At 32.2% G+C, this 17,077-nt stretch overlaps 1 protein-coding gene across 3 annotated transcripts in view; it reads left to right on the top strand.

The window, feature by feature from the left end:
* LOC127283956 (zinc finger protein basonuclin-1-like) overlaps nucleotides 1–17,077 on the top strand; it is a 528,269-nt gene that overhangs the window by 89,892 nt on the left and 421,300 nt on the right. The window lies entirely within an intron of this gene.

The following is a 17,077-nucleotide window of genomic DNA, read 5'->3' as shown; positions in this document are numbered from 1 at the left end:
AAGCCTTGTGAAATGATCCAAAGTCTGAATCTGGACTCAAGCATTGATCATTCCTGAAGCCATGACTCAAAGGTTGAATCAAGCCATAAGAAATGATCCAATGTCTGAATCAGGACTCAAGCATTGTTCATTCCTGAAGCCATGACTCAAAGGTTGAATCAAGGCTTGAGAAATGACTTAAAATCTGAATCTGGACTCGATCATAGATCATTCCTGAAGCTCTGACTCCAAGTTTGAATCAAGCCTTGAGAAATGATCCAAATCAGAAACTGGACTCGAGAATTGATCATTCCTTAAGCCGTGACTTCAAGTTTGAATCAAGGCTTGAGAAATGACTTAAAGTCTGAATCTGGACTCAATCATTGATCATTTCTGAAGCCATGACTCCAAGGTTGAATCAAGGTTTGAGAAATGACTTATAGTCTGAATCTGGACTCAATCATTGATCATTCCTGAAGCTCTGACTTCAACTTTGAATCAAGCCTTGTGAAATGATCCAAAGTCTGAATCTGGACTCAGGCATTGATAATTCCTAAAGCCATGACTTTAAGTTTGAATCAAGCCTTGAGAAATGATCCAATGTCTGAATCTGGACTCGAGCAATAATCATTCCTGAAGCCATGATTCCTAGTTTGAATGGAGCCTTGAGCCTTGATCAAAAGTTTAAATCTAGACTCGAGCATTGATCATTCCTAAAGCCGTGATTTCTAGTTTGTATAAAGCCTTGAGCCTTGATTAAAAGTCTAAATCTAGACTCGAGCATTGATCATTCCTGAAGCAATGACTCCAAGGTTGAATCAAGGCTTGAGAAAGGACTTAAAGTCTGAATCTGGACTCGATCATCGATCATTCCTGAAGCTCTGACTCCAAGTTTGAATCACGCCTTAAGAAATGACTTAAAGTCAGAATCTGGACTCGATTATTGATAATTACTTAAGCTCTGTCTTTAAGTTTGAATTAAGACTTGAGAAATGATCAAAAATCTGAATCAGGACTCAAGCATTGATCATTCCTGATGCCACGACTCCAAGGTTGAATAAAGGCTTGAGAAATGACTTCAAGTCTGAATCTGGACTTGATAATTGATCATTCCTGAAGCTCTGACTCCAAGTTTGAATCAAGCCTTGAGAAATGATCCAATGTCTGAATCTGGACTTGATCATTGATCATTCCTGAAGCTCTGACACCAAGTTTGAATCTAGCCTTGAGAAATGATCTAATGTTTGAATCTGGACTCGGGCATTGATCATTCCTAAAGCCATGACTTTAAGTTTAAATCAAGCCTAGAGAAATGATCCAAACTCTGAATCTGGACTCAATCATTGATCATTTCTGAAGCTCTGACTTCAAGTTTGAATCAAGCCTTGTGAAATGATCCAAAGTCTGAATCTGGACTCAAGCAGTGATCATTCCTGAAGCCATGACTTCAAGTTTTAATCAAGCCTTGCGAAATGACTTCAAATCTGAATCTGGTCTAGAGCATTGATTATTCCTGAAGCTCTGACTCCAAGTTTGAATCAAGCCTTGAGAAATGATCCAAAGTCTGAATCTGGACTCGAGCATTGATCATTCCTGAAGCCATGACTTCAAGTTTGAATCAAGCCTTGAGAAATGACTTAAAGTCTGAATCTGGTCTCGAGCATTGATTATTCCTGAAGCTCTGATTCCAAGTTTGAATCAAGCCTTGAGAAATGATCCAATGTCTGAATCTGGACTCAAGCATTGATCATTCCTGATGCCACGACTCCAAGGTTAAATCAAGACTTGAGAAATGACTTATAGTCTGAATCTAGACTCAGTCATTGATCATTCCTAAAGCTCTGACTTCAAGTTTGAATCAAGCCTTGTGAAATGATCCAAAGTCTGAATCTGGACTCAAGCATTGATCATTCCTGAAGCTCTGATTCCAAGTTTGAATCAAGCCTTGAGAAATGATCCAATGTCTGAATCTGGACTCGAGCAATAATCACTCCTGAAGCCATGATTCCTAGTTTGAATGGAGCCTTGAGCCTTGAGCAAAAGTTTGAATCTAGACTCGAGCATTGATCATTCCTAAAGCCGTGATTTCTAGTTTGTATCAAGCATTGAGCATTGATTAAAAGTCTAAATCTAGACTCGAGCATTGATAATTCCTGAAGTCATGACTCCAAGGTTGAATCAAGGCTTGAGAAAGGACTTAAAGTCTGAATCTGGACTCGATCATCGATCATTCCTAAAGCTCTGACTCCAAGTTTGAATCACGCCTTAAGAAATGACTTAAAGTCAGAATCTGGACTCGATTATTGATCATTACTTAAGCTCTGTCTTTAAGTTTGAATTAAGACTTGAGAAATGATCAAAAATCTGAATCAGGACTCAAGCATTGATCATTCCTGAAGTCATGACTCCAAGGTTGAATCAAGGCTTGCGAAATGACTTAAAGTCTATATCTGGACTCGATCATTGATCATTCCTAAAGCTCTGACTCCAAGTTTGAATCAAGCCTTGAGAAATAATCTAAAGCCTGAATCTAAACTCAATCATTGATCATTCCTGAAGCCATGACCCAAAGGTTGAATCAAGGCTTGAGAAATGGTCCAATATCTGAATCTGGACTCGATCATTGATCATTCCTGAAGCCATTTCTCAAAGATTGAATCAAGGCTTGAGAAATGACTTAAAGTCTGAATCTGCACTCAATCATTGATCATTCCTGAAGCTCTGACTCCAAGTTTGAATCAAGCCTTGAGAAATGATCTAAAGTCTGAATCTGGACTCGATTATTGATCATTACTTAAGCTCTGTCTTTAAGTTTTAATTAAGACTTGCGAAATGATCCAAAATCTGAATCAGGACTCAAGCATTGATCATTCCTGATGCCACGACTCCAAGGTTGACTAAAGGCTTGAGAAATGACTTCAAGTCTGAATCTAGACTTGATCATTGATCATTCCTGAAGCTCTGACTCCAAGTTTGAATCAAGCCTTGAGATATGATCTAATGTCTGAATCTGGACTTGATCATTGATCATTCCTGAAGCTCTGACTCCAAGTTTGAATCAAGCCTTGAGAAATGATCCAATGTCTGAATCTGGACTCGGGCATTGATCATTCCTAAAGCCATGACTTAAAGTTTAAATCAAGCCTAGAGAAATGATCCAAACTCTGAATCTGGACTCGATCATTGATCATTCCTGAAGCTCTGACTCCAAGTTTGAATCAAGCCTTGAGACATGATCCAAAGTCTGAATCTGGACTCGAGCATTGATCATTCCTGAAGCCATGACTTCAAGTTTGAATCAAGCCTTGAGAAATGACTTAAAGTCTGAATCTGGTCTCGAGCATTGATTATTCCTGAAGCTCTGATTCCAAGTTTGAATCAAGCCTTGAGAAATGATCCAATGTCTGAATCTGGACTCAAGCATTGATCATTCCTGATGCCACGACTCCAAGGTTGACTAAAGGCTCGAGAAATGACTTCAAGTCTGAATCTGGACTTGATTATTGATCATTCCTGAAGCTCTGACTCCAAGTTTGAATTAAGCCTTGAGAAATGATCCAAAGTCTGAATCAGGACTCAAGCATTGATCATTCCTGATGCCACGACTCCAAGGTTGACTAAAGGCTTGAGAAATGACTTCAAGTCTGAATCTAGACTTGATCATTGATCATTCCTGAAGCTCTGACTCCAAGTTTGAATCAAGCCTTGAGAAATGATCTAATGTCTGAATCTGGACTTGATCATTGATCATTCCTGAAGCTCTGACTCCAAGTTTGAATCAAGCCTTGAGAAATGATCCAATGTCTGAATCTGGACTCGGGCATTGATCATTCCTAAAGCCATGACTTAAAGTTTAAATCAAGCCTAGAGAAATGATCCAAACTCTGAATCTGGACTCGATCATTGATCATTCCTGAAGCTCTGACTCCAAGTTTGAATCAAGCCTTGAGAAATAATCTAAAGCCTGAATCTAAACTCAATCATTGATCATTCCTGAAGCCATGACTCAAAGGTTGAATCAAGGCTCGAGAAATGACTTCAAGTCTGAATCTGGACTCGATCATTGATCATTCCTGAAGCCATGACTCAAAGATTGAATCAAGGCTTGAGAAATGATCCAAAGTCTGAATCTGGACTTGATCATTGATCATTCCTGAAGCCATGACTCCAAGGTTGAATCAAGGCTTGCGAAATGACTTAAAGTCTGTATCTGGACTCGATCATTGATCATTCCTGAAGCTCTGACTCCAAGTTTGAATCAAGCCTTGAGAAATGATCTAAAGTCTGAATCTGGACTCGAGCATTGATCATTCCTGAAGCCATGACTTCAAGGTTGAATCAAGCCTTGTGAAATAATCCAAAGTCTAAATCTGGACTCAAGCATTGATCATTCCTGAAGCCATGACTCAAAGGTTGAATCAAGGCTCGAGAAATGACATCAAGTCTGAATCTGGACTCGATCATTGATCATTCCTGAAGCCATGACTCAAAGATTGAATCAAGGCTTTAGAAATGATCCAAAGTCTGAATGTGGACTTGATCATTGATCATTCCTGAAGCCATGACTCAAAGGTTGAATCAAGGCTTGAGAAATGATCCAATATCTGAATCTGGACTCAAGCATTGATCATTCCTGAAGCCATGACTCAAAGGTTGAATCAAGGCTTGAGAAATGACTTAAAGACTGAATCTGGACTCGATGATTGATCATTCCTGAAGCTCTGACTCCAAGTTTGAATCAAGCCTTGAGAAATGATCCAATGTCTGAATCTGGACTTGATCATTGATCATTCCTGAAGCTCTGACTCCAAGTTTGAATCAAGCCTTAAGAAATGATCCAATGTCTGAATCTGGACTTGATCATTGATCATTCCTGAAGCTCTGACTCCAAGTTTGAATCAAGCCTTAAGAAATGATCCAATGTCTGAATCTGGACTCGGGCATTGATCATTCCTAAAGCCATGACTTTAAGTTTAAATCAAGCCTAGAGAAATGATCCAAACTCTGAATCTGGACTCGATCATTGATCATTCCTGAAGCTCTGACTCCAAGTTTGAATCAAGCCTTGAGACATGATCCAAAGTCTGAATCTGGACTCGAGCATTGATCATTCCTGAAGCCATGACTTCAAGTTTGAATCAAGCCTTGAGAAATGACTTAAAGTCTGAATCTGGTCTCGAGCATTGATTATTCCTGAAGCTCTGATTCCAAGTTTGAATCAAGCCTTGAGAAATGATCCAATGTCTGAATCTGGACTCAAGCATTGATCATTCCTGATGCCACGACTCCAAGGTTGACTAAAGGCTCGAGAAATGACTTCAAGTCTGAATCTGGACTTGATTATTGATCATTCCTGAAGCTCTGACTCCAAGTTTGAATTAAGCCTTGAGAAATGATCCAAAGTCTGAATCTGGACTTGATCATTGATCATTCTTGAAGCCATGACTGAAAGGTTGAATCAAGGCTTGAGAAATGACTTAAAGACTGAATCTGGACTCGATGATTTATCATTCCTGAAGCTCTGACTCCAAGTTTGAATCAAGCCTTGAGAAATGATCCAAAGTCTGAATCTGGACTCAAGCATTGATCATTCCTGATGCCACGACTCCAAGGTTGACTAAAGGCTCGAGAAATGACTTCAAGTCTGAATCTGGACTTGATTATTGATCATTCCTGAAGCTCTGACTCCAAGTTTGAATTAAGCCTTGAGAAATGATCCAAAGTCTGAATGTGGACTTGATCATTGATCATTCCTGAAGCTATGACTCAAAGGTTGAATCAAGGCTTGAGAAATGATCCAATGTCTGAATCTGGACTCAAGCATTGATCATTCCTGAAGCCATGACTCAAAGGTTGAATCAAGGCTTGAGAAATGACTTAAAGACTGAATCTGGACTCGATGATTGATCATTCCTGAAGCTCTGACTCCAAGTTTGAATCAAGCCTTGAGAAATGATCCAATGTCTGAATCTGGACTTGATCATTGATCATTCCTGAAGCCATGACTCAAAGGTTGAATCAAGGCTTGAGAAATGACTTAAAGACTGAATCTGGACTCGATGATTGATCATTCCTGAAGCTCTGACTCCAAGTTTGAATCAAGCCTTGAGAAATGATCCAATGTCTGAATCTGGACTCGAGCATTGATCATTCCTGAAGCCATGACTTCAAGTTTGAATCAAGCCTTGAGAAATGATTCGAACTCTTTTCGTGAATAAAAATTTTGATAATTGAGGTTATGTTAAAATAATATTTTTTTACCAAGCGATTTCCAATCATTGCAGCCCAAACGTTGACTGAAATGCGCTGTTGAAAACTTCTTGGTGTTGTCAGATGAGGGTTTTCATCAGCCCAAAAATGGAAATTGTGGGTGTTCCACATATCGCTTCTTCGAAAATGCGATTCGTCCGTAAAAATGACGCGTCTCAGGAATGTTCTATCTCTTTCACAAGAACGCACGACCCACCGACAAAACTGCAAGCGTTGTTCAAAATCGCGCGGAAGTAAATTTTGCACTTTTTGATACCTGTATGCATGGTATTTTTCAGCTTTAAGAGTTCTTTGCACTGTACCATACGACAGATCTAATCTGGCTGCCATGTTCCTTATTCCCTCCTCAGGGTTCTCTTCCGCAAATTGAATTATGCGCTCCTCGTTTTGCGGAGTTCTTACATTTCTGGGCCGTCCCGAAGTTTTGTGATTTGGCATTAAATTGCCGTTTTCTCGCGCTCTTGCTACTAATCTGTTTATTGTTTTTCGATTTGGATAAAACTCTCGATTTGGATGGAACTCCCGAAATAACACTGCGGCTTGTTGGCAATCATTATTTGCCCTTCCGTAAAAAATTATCATATCGGTATAGTCCGCAGCCGTATACTCGTTTTGCGGCATTTTTAAAAAATATAAAAATTAAACATATAAAATTTTAAAAAACCATAAAATAACGAACAACAAGAAACATATAAAATTGTAAACACTATAAAATAACGAACAACAATAAACTAAACAAACAATAATAATAAACAATTTTACAATTAAATAATATAAAAAGAAGAATAAAAGAGAAAATAAATAAGCAGCCGCACTTTAGAAATGACACTAAATTATGGGAAGTTAGTAACGTATAAAAAACAAATGAACAAACAATCGAATTTTGATAATAAAAATTGCGAGATATCGAAGATAGATTAATTTAAATTTATTAAGAAAAATTTTATTTTCGCACATATTTCAATTTTATATTTTTATTATTTTTAAATTACTTAAATATGCTTCTCCTGTACAAAAAAGACTTAATATTATTAATAAATAATAAAAAAATATTAGTAATTTATAAAAAATAATTATTATTAAATAATAATAATTATTAATAAATAATAAAAAAATAATTATAATTAATAATACTAAATGTAAAATGGGGTGCCATCTGGTGTCTGTTTTCATTAAACAACACAAATTATATTATCTTTTTTTAAAGAAAATTTGACAATATTTTAATTTTTTCAGGAAATCTAATAAATTCTTTCATTTTATTCAATTAAAAGAAATTGATTCTGGAATCAACCTTGGGGTTGATTTCAGAATCAATTTTTTTTTGGGTCGAAAAATTTTTCGTTCCTTGAATATCATCTGCTCGAATATAACCAACACAAGGTCTAATGGACAAGTGGATAGTGCACTCAACTGCTAACCCGAAAATCGTGGGTTCGATTCCTCGTCGCTTCAAATTTTTTTTTTTCTAAAATTATTATCTGTAAAAAATGTCTTTAAAAAATAAAATTTTTCTTAGTATGAAATTAAGTAGATTAAATTTTTTTATAGTTTTTGATTTTCCAAATAAACGAAAAAAACCTAAAAATTTTTTTTTCTCTACATCATGAATTTTCAATTTTTTAAAAAAACGACCGTCATAACCTGCCATCTGGTGTCTGTTTTCATTAAACAACACAAATTATATTATCTTTTTTTAATGAAAATTTGACAATATTTTAATTTTTTCAGGAAATATAATAAATTCTTTCATTTTATTCAATTAAAAGAAATTGATTCTGGAATCAACCTTGGGGTTGATTTCAGAATCAATTTTTTTTTGGATCGAAAAATTTTTCTTTCCTTAAATATCATCTGCTCGAAAATAACCAATACAAGGTCTAATGGATTTTTTTTTGGTTTGAAAAAGTAGTTTTATTTTGAATTTACAGATATTAGTTTACAAAGAGTAAGGCATAAATCCACTTATAAGACCTTAAACACAATAATATAATAAATGATATGCCATCGTTGATGGGTCTCGTCATTACAAAGTCTAATGGACAAGTGGATAGTGCACTCAACTGCTAACCCGAAAATTGTGGGTTCGATTCCTCGTCGCTTCAAATTTTTTTTTTTCTAAAATTATTATGTGTAAAAAAAAGTCATTACAAAATAGGCTTGCCAACTATAGAAAAAAAAATTTCCAATTTTAAGATTTGAACCCGGGCGGGAAGATTGCGAACTATAGCAAAAAAAATTATTTTATCTACTTAATTTCATACTAAGAAAAATTTTATTTTTTAAAGACATTTTTTACAGATAGATATTTTAGAAAAAAAAAATTTGAAACGACTAGGAATCGAACCCTCGATTTTCGGGTTAGCAATTGAGTGCACTATCCACTTGTCCATTACACTTTGCATTAGTTATTTTCAAGCAGATGATATTTAAGAAACGAAAAATTTTTTGATCCAAAAAAAATGAAAGAATTTATTAGATTTCTAGAAAAAATTAAAATATTAAGATATTGTTATATTTTCTTTAAAAAAATATAATATAATTTGTGTTGTTTAATGAAAACGGACACCAGATGGGCGGTTATGACGGTCGTTTTTTCAAAAATTGAAATTTCATGATGTAGAGAAAAAAAAATTTTTAGGTTTTTTTCGTTTATTTGGAAAATCAAAAACTATAAAAAATTTTATCTACTTAATTTCATACTAAGAAAAATTTTATTTTTTAAAGACATTTTTTACAGATAATAATTTAAAAAAAAAAAAAAATTTTAAGCGACGAGGAATCGAACCCACGATTTTTGGGTTAGCAGTTGAGTGCACTATCCACTTGTCTATTAGACCTTGTATTGGTTATTTTCGAGCAGATGATATTTAAGGAACGAAAAATTTTTCGTTCCAAAAAAAAAATTGATTCTGAAATCAACCCAAAGGTTGATTCCAGAATCAATTTTTTTTTAATTGAATAAAATGAAAGAATTTATTAGATTTCCTGAAAAAATTAAAATATTGTCAAATTTTTTTTAAAAAAAGATAATATAATTTGTGTTGTTTTATGAAAACAGACACCAGATGGCAGGTTATGACGGTCGTTTTTTTAAAAAATTGAAAATTCATGATGTAGAGAAAAAAAAATTTTTAGGTTTTTTTCGTTTATTTGGAAAATCAAAAACTATAAAAAAATTTTATCTACTTAATTTCATACTAAGAAAAATTTTATTTTTCAAAGACATTTTTTACAGATAATAATTTTAGAAAAAAAAAAAATTTGAAGCGACGAGGAATCGAACCCACGATTTTCGGGTTAGCAGTTGAGTGCACTATCCACTTGTCCATTAGACCTTGTATTGGTTATTTTCGAGCAGATGATATTTAAGGAACGAAAAATTTTTCGATCCAAAAAAAAATTGATTCTGAAATCAACCCCAAGGTTGATTCCAGAATCAATTTCTTTTAATTGAATAAAATGAAAGAATTTATTATATTTCCTGAAAAAATTAAAATATTGTCAAATTTTCTTTAAAAGAAGATAATATAATTTGTGTTGTTTAATGAAAACAGACACCAGATGGCAGGTTATGACGGTCGTTTTTTTCAAAAATTGAAATTTCATGAAAAAGAGGGAAAAAATTATCTTTTTTCGTTTTTTTTTAATGATCGAAAAACCTGCAAAATTTTTTTTTATTGAATTTTTTACCCATTAATTTTTTTTTTTTTGAAATAAATTTTTTTTACAGATAATAATAATTAAGAAAAATTTTTTAATCGAAAATAAATTGATTTGAAATCAATTCAGAAATTGATTCCAGAATCAATTCTTAATTATAAAATATTAGTTCATTTATTACTTTTCAAAAAATTACGAAAATAATTTAATATCAAAAAATATTTTCAAACGGAAAAAAATGTAAACAAGTTAACCCTATTTATCTTTAAATTTTTTTTTCTTTAAATCATATTAATAATTTTGTACTTACTTTTTTTGTTGATCAATTTTTCACACTTCATAAATATCAGTAAAAGATTTTTTTTTAATTTAGGCACAGAATAATTTTTCAAAAAACTACACATTTAATTAGGTTATTAAATGTGTTGTTTACATTTCAAACTGACACGCGAGTTTGTTTTGACATTACATACAAACTTTCGCATGCGAAGTTGGCTTCAGGAGAAGTTATGAAATTTTTTTTCAGCTATTATTTTTTTATCGTCAACACATCCGGCCGCGAAATGGCGGCTCTCTCATTGGACCAAAAAGTTAAATTTTTAATTTCATCCCATTTAAAATCTATTGGGTCAATCAAAAAAGTAAATTATACATTTTTTCCACAATCCAACAAACTTTCCGTACATATAGTGGGGGACACTTATTCTGAATCACCCTGTATATATATATATATATATATATAAAATGATTGAAAGATGTGGGATTTATTTATGAACCCATTTAAATTCTTATATATGCTATTGAATATATCACAAAGGTCGAAGGATATACGATGAGGAATTTAAACTCGCAGATCGAACACAAACCTGCGATTTCAGTGTATATACATGTATGTTGAACAATCGTGGTAAAAAGTACATGTGGTAGCGTGTCGCCGGTAAATTGATGCCTGTCGCAAAATTGCTCGATGTAAGTGTGATGTTTGGTAAAATGCATAATTATCACCCTCTGCTTTGACGGCGCGCTTGAAACACGGAGTGGCACGTCATGGCGCGAATGCAATATATATATATAAAGAGGTCCCACCAACTAAGAAACTATTTTCCCGCATGTTCCCACGAAAGTCCATGGCAAAATAACATTATAAAAACATGGCTTTCCCTTAGAACAATTTATCTATTATCATTCATTTAAATAAATTTACAATTAATTCCTTTACAATAATGGTGAAGTTATTAATAATGACATTTGTGAAATTGTGGTATATATTATAGGTATAATGATGAAATCAGGAAGTTTTTTTCATAAATATTATCATATAGTCATTTGAGTTTTATTAAGAAAGAATCAGGAGGTCGATTATGTAAATCCATTTCCACGTCCACTATTTCAATTTTCATTTATACTTCTACTATTTCTAATTTTCAATTTCACTTCCATTTTAACTTCCAATTTTTCTAATATCCACTTCCATTTCTACTTACACTTTCCAATTTTCATTTCCACTTTTCTAATTTCCACTCCTATTTCCACTTTCTACAATTTCAATTCCTATTACCATTTCCTCTTTCACCTTTTCTTGTTTCCACTTTTCTAATTTTCATTTCCACTTCTTTTTGAAATTCCACTTTTTCCACTTTACATTACAGCTTTTATTTCCACTTCCTAATTTTTTAGTTTCCGCTTCCATTTTTCTTTCCACTTTTTCCAAATTTAAATTTCTATTTTTACCAATATCTACACCTATTTTCAGTTCCAATTTTTTTATTTTCCACTCTCATTTCCATTTCTACTTTTTCTAATTTCTACTCTTACTTTTATTTACAATTTGACTTTTTTCTATTAAATCAATACTGTATTCCTACTTTTTCCAATTATCATTTCCTTTCACACGTTTTCTAATTTCCATTTCCCCTATTTCCAATCTTTATTCCCACTTCCTTTTTCACTTTTTCTAATTTTTATTCCTACTTCCACTTCCTCCTTTTCTTGTTTCCACTTTCATCAATTATCATTTCCAATTTCATGCCCACTTCCACTTTATCTCATTTCCATTTCCATTTCTACTTTTTCCAATATCATTTCCCGCTTCTACATTTTCTTATTTTTGACATTTCCATTTTCACTTTTTCTAACATTCGTTCCCGTTTCTACGTTTTTTAATTTTTTTACATTTCCATTTCCACTTTTTCTTTTTTCCACTTTTCCAATTCTCATTCACACTTTTATTTAAACTTCCACTTTTTCTAAATTACATTCCTACTTCCATTTCCACTTCCTCTTTTTCTAATTTTCGCTTCCATTTCTCTTTCCACTTTTTTCAAATTTTCATTTTCATTTTTACAAATATCTATACCTATTTCCAGTTCTAATTTTTTTCTTTTCCACACTCTCATTTCCATTTCTACTAATTCTAATTTCTACTCTTACTTTTATTTCAAATTTGACTTTTTTATATTCAATCAATACTTTCATTCCTACTTTCATTTCCACTTCTACCATTTCTTGTTTCCACTTTAATCCATCCAGAAATTTAAAAGAAAATTGGAAAACGTGCAAGTGGAAATTAAAAAAGTCGAAATGGAAAATTTAAATTAGTAAATAGGAAAATGGGAGTGGAAAAAAGAAAGGAAAGAAGTGGAATTGTAAATTAAAAAAGTACAAAAGGAAATTAGAATAAGTGGAAATGGAAATGGAAATGGGAGAAGAATTACAAATTGGAGAATGTGGAAATACGAATGTAATTTTCAAAAAGAAAAAAGGAAAGGGAAATGGAAGTTGGAAAAAGTGGAATTGGAAATTAAAGTGTTAGTGAAAATTGACAAAACTGGAACCGGAAATGGAAGTGAGTATAGATATTGGTGAAAATGGAAATGAAAATTTGGAAAAAGTGAAAAGGGAAATAGAAGCGGAAATTAAAAAAAAAGAGAAAGTGGAAATACGAATGGAATTTTCAAAAAGTTGAAATTAAAGTGTTGGTGAAAATTGGAAAAAGTGGAATTGGAAATTAAAGAGTTGGTGAAAATTAGAAAAAGTGGAACTGGAAATGGAAGTGTGAAAGAAAATTAGAATAAGTGGAAATGGAAATAGAAATAGGAAAAGAATTGCAAATTGGAGAATGTGGAAGAAGGAAAGGAATGTTTAAAAAGCGGAAAGGAAAGGGAAATGGAAGTTAGAAAAAGTGTAATTATAAATTGTAAGAGTTAGTGAAAATTGGAAAAAGTGGAACCGGAAATGGAAGTGGGAGAGGAAATTAGAATAGATGTGTGGAATAGAATTACAAATTGGAGAATGTGGAAATGGGAATCGAATTTTTAAAAAAGTGGAAGTGGAAAGTAGAAAAGTCGAAGTGGAAATTGTAAAAAAGGAAAAAGAAAAATAGGAGTGAAAATCAGAAATGGAGTAAGTGAGATTGGAAATTGGAAAAAGTAGAAATTGAAGTGGAAAAGGAAAATAGAAAAAATGAAAGTGGGAATAGAATTACAAATTTGAGAATATGAAAATGGAAGTGGGAATGGAATTTAAAAAGAGGAAATGAGAGTGAAAATTGGAGAAAGTGGGAATGGAATTTAAAAAGAGGAAATGAGAGTGAAAATTGGAGAAAGTGGAAATGGAAATGCAAAATGAAAAAAGTGGCAGTGGAAATGGAAGTTGGAATGGAAATTGGAGAAAATGGGAATGGAAGTGATAGTGGATATTAGAAACAGTGGAAGCGAAAATAGAATAGGGAATACAAATTGGAAAATGTGGAAATAAAAAAAGGTAGAAGTTGAAATTGAAATAAAAATGTAAATTGGAAAAAGTTGAAGTGGAAAATGAAGTAGAAATGGAAATGGAAATTGGAAAAAGCTTAAGTGGAAATGGATTTACATAATCGATTCCAAGTATAATAACAAACAAAAATTGTAAGGATACAAATTCCGAGAATTCGGGAAAAGTAGAAAAGGAACAGGAAACTTGACAGTCAAAATAGGTGATAAAATGATGACCTGGATTGGATCGACTTATCGAGAAACAGATTGTGGTTTATGAAAACCGTTGTGATATAAATAAAGTAGTTTAACGTTCAATAATTTCCCAGTTAATCCCTAACGTTGTCAGTATAAGGTCACTCCTAAACTATATATATATTATATACATTAAGATCCTTATAACATTAAGCCTCCTTTAACTCAGCATTTGAAAATTACTCCTGAAATTGCTTCACGCATAGAAAATAGACCTAAACACTCGTGTAAAATCAACTCTCGTCAAATACGGTCTGGCTAAATTGTTTCTTGGAATTTGAATTTGCATATATGAAACGTACAAACATTTATATACATATATAACTCATATGTGTTGAATTAGTAGGAAAAGTTTATTACCATGCCAAAGTCATCTATTTGAGCCCAAAGAACGATTACTTTAAATTCTTTTGTTTTACTCCAATTATAGGCTTACAAGTTCTTTTCCATATATAGTTATATGATATTTATTATACATTAAACTTAATAATGTTTATATATCATTAAAAAATGAACACACGATAATTTCTGAAATCAAGTAAATTATTTAAAAAATGAAATAAAACGAGCGATATGATTTTTTTTTAATTCTTTGCTATACTTTTACTTATATATGAAGGAACAATTTATATATCCTCTACTGCGTGCCACGCATCGTGCTTACGATTACACTAATTGCGAAGGTAATGAAAAGGTCAGAGGTGCGAACGACAGCGATCTATCGATCAATCGCAGTGGGGAACAGAGAAAAAAAAAAAAAAACTCTAATTGTACGCCGGGGGTGAGTGGTTTTCGTGTCGCGCCCCACCTCCCGTTTATCAGTATGTAATTAATGTTAATTATACATCTTACGATCGATCTGAGCTTAACTCACTGCCGAGGGGCCTTCCGTCAAACAAGCCATAAGCAGCGATTGTTATCGATTATATTGAAAAATTATTATTACCATTTCATGTGAATATCGCGAGGTACACCATTCAGTTCATATTCTGTTGCAAAGTCTTATATTTTTATTTAAAAATACATTTATTGTATCTTAAAAATAAAAACGTTTATATTTTAAATCATTGTATATCTAATAAATAAAATGTGGGATTTTATTGCTCTTTTTAAATGTTGAAACATAATTCTCATTTTGAAACTGTTATGGATCGAATGAAGTAATGCGTAAAAAAAATGTGCGACAAAAAAAAAGAGTGAAACATTAGTGTCATGGCTTGAATATAAGTCTCGCTTTAATGTATATAAGATAGATGATCAAGTCTTGACCCTAAGAAGAAGGGAAGCTGGTAGTAGCGTGTGTGTGGTCTATTGTCACCGTTCCGTTATACAGAAAAAAAAATTTTGTTCACATTGACCTTCATCAGGCAAAACTTAAAGACCTTTTGATATGAATAACACTCTTCAAATCATTTTATTCATTATATAACATCTCCTCATAGAATATATATGTATTTACAAAGATTTTTTTTTCTGCTTAAACGTATGTACGAAAATTTAATTTAGTATACAGTTAGATTTGTAATTATAATGAATTGTAATTATGAAAAAAAAAACTGTCAACATTAGAGAGTTTTTCTTAGAAGCTCAAGTTAATTTCAAATTTACGCGGGCGTTTAGTGGCGCCATCTGTGAAAAGAGTTGCGCATAGCCAGTTTCATTAGCTAGAACGTGGGACTTTTCTCTACTATACTTTTTCTTAGTTCACGTAAGTGTGACGCATTTCTATTATATTTACAAACTTGATTTAATTAATCCGAAATCATCAAAGTGTAATAACAGTTTTTTTTTTGATAATAAAAAGTTAATCTAATTTGAATTAAGAAAATAATAAAATTGTAATACAAGAAATTTTACTTTTTGAAAAATTAAATTAAGAAATAAATATAAAGCAAAAAAACTGTTTTTAATTTTACCTAATTAATTAGAAATTCTTTATCAAGGTAAAACTATCACTGAACAAAACCTAAAATTTCTTTACCATAATGTCCCTTTTCTCCGGAAAGTGTATAATTTTTTTTTTTGTCGTCAGTCCAACACGGGACATTTGGTACAAGTTTAACTTATATGACAAGCTTCTACGAATCTGCATTAAACTATAAACTATAATCGTAAAAGAAAACATTTTAAATATAGATCTTCTGAAATATGCTCTGAAAAAATAGTAACTATGTCGCAATGTTCTTAAAAAAAATATATATATATATATATATATATTCACCCAAAAATTCTTTTTATAAAATCACACGCAAAAACACTTTCAATTCTCAGGTATAAATATTTGTTTGACGAAGATATGTGTATGTGTATCTATATAAATTAGTTCAATTTCCTGTTTTTGTAAATTTGAAAGATCTTGTAATTTCAAGAAAAATATATGTGAAAATTTAATATATATCAGCATTAGAGATACCAAAAGTGAAAATGTCGAAGATGTGAGTCTGGCAAGTGTCTCTTGTCACTTTTTGCTATAGAATTAACGTCTCGCCACAATAATAAACCGCGATTCTATACATTATAAACATATGTATCTCAATAAATTTCTGTAATTTTCTTCAGTTGCCATACGTTGATATACATATATGTATATATATATTCAATAACAGGACGGTCGTTCATGTCATGAGAAACAGGCAAATATTATTCCCCCGTTACCATAAGCAGACCACCGGCAAATGTGTATAAAGTTAAATTGTAATTTATAATGATTATAATACCGAATGTTTATTTTCATTTTCATAAAGTAAAATTTGAATAAATTATTTAATAAGATGTACAAGAAAATTATTTTTTTTAGTATATTTAAAAAAAGAAATGAAAATTTATTCATTTATGATAGCCGCGGTCGTTTTGTTTTTACCAATTTCCTCTACAATTAATAATTTCCAAAAAAAAAAGGAAAAAAATAATATAATGACATGTTAATTACGTCCTGCCGCCGTCAGATGGCAGAAGCATGCAGAGAGCACAAAATAGCAGCTGTTATGTATTACTTTTCTAATTTTCGTTTTTCAATGGCGTTTTTTGTATGGATTTGCAGAGATTTAGGAAATTTATAAGATAAGGATCCTTTGAATTTTGGCCGATTTTGTAAAAAGTTTCCTTGTTTCAAGAAAAAAGTATTTTAAAATCAATGTTTATCATTTTTACGTTCAGGA

Source organism: Leptopilina boulardi, unplaced genomic scaffold, assembly GCF_019393585.1.
Source record: "Leptopilina boulardi isolate dan_hultmark-lab unplaced genomic scaffold, ZJU_Lbou_2.1 LbouV2_316, whole genome shotgun sequence".
NCBI lineage: Eukaryota > Metazoa > Arthropoda > Insecta > Hymenoptera > Figitidae > Leptopilina > Leptopilina boulardi.
This window is presented reverse-complemented; position numbering and strand designations above follow the sequence as displayed.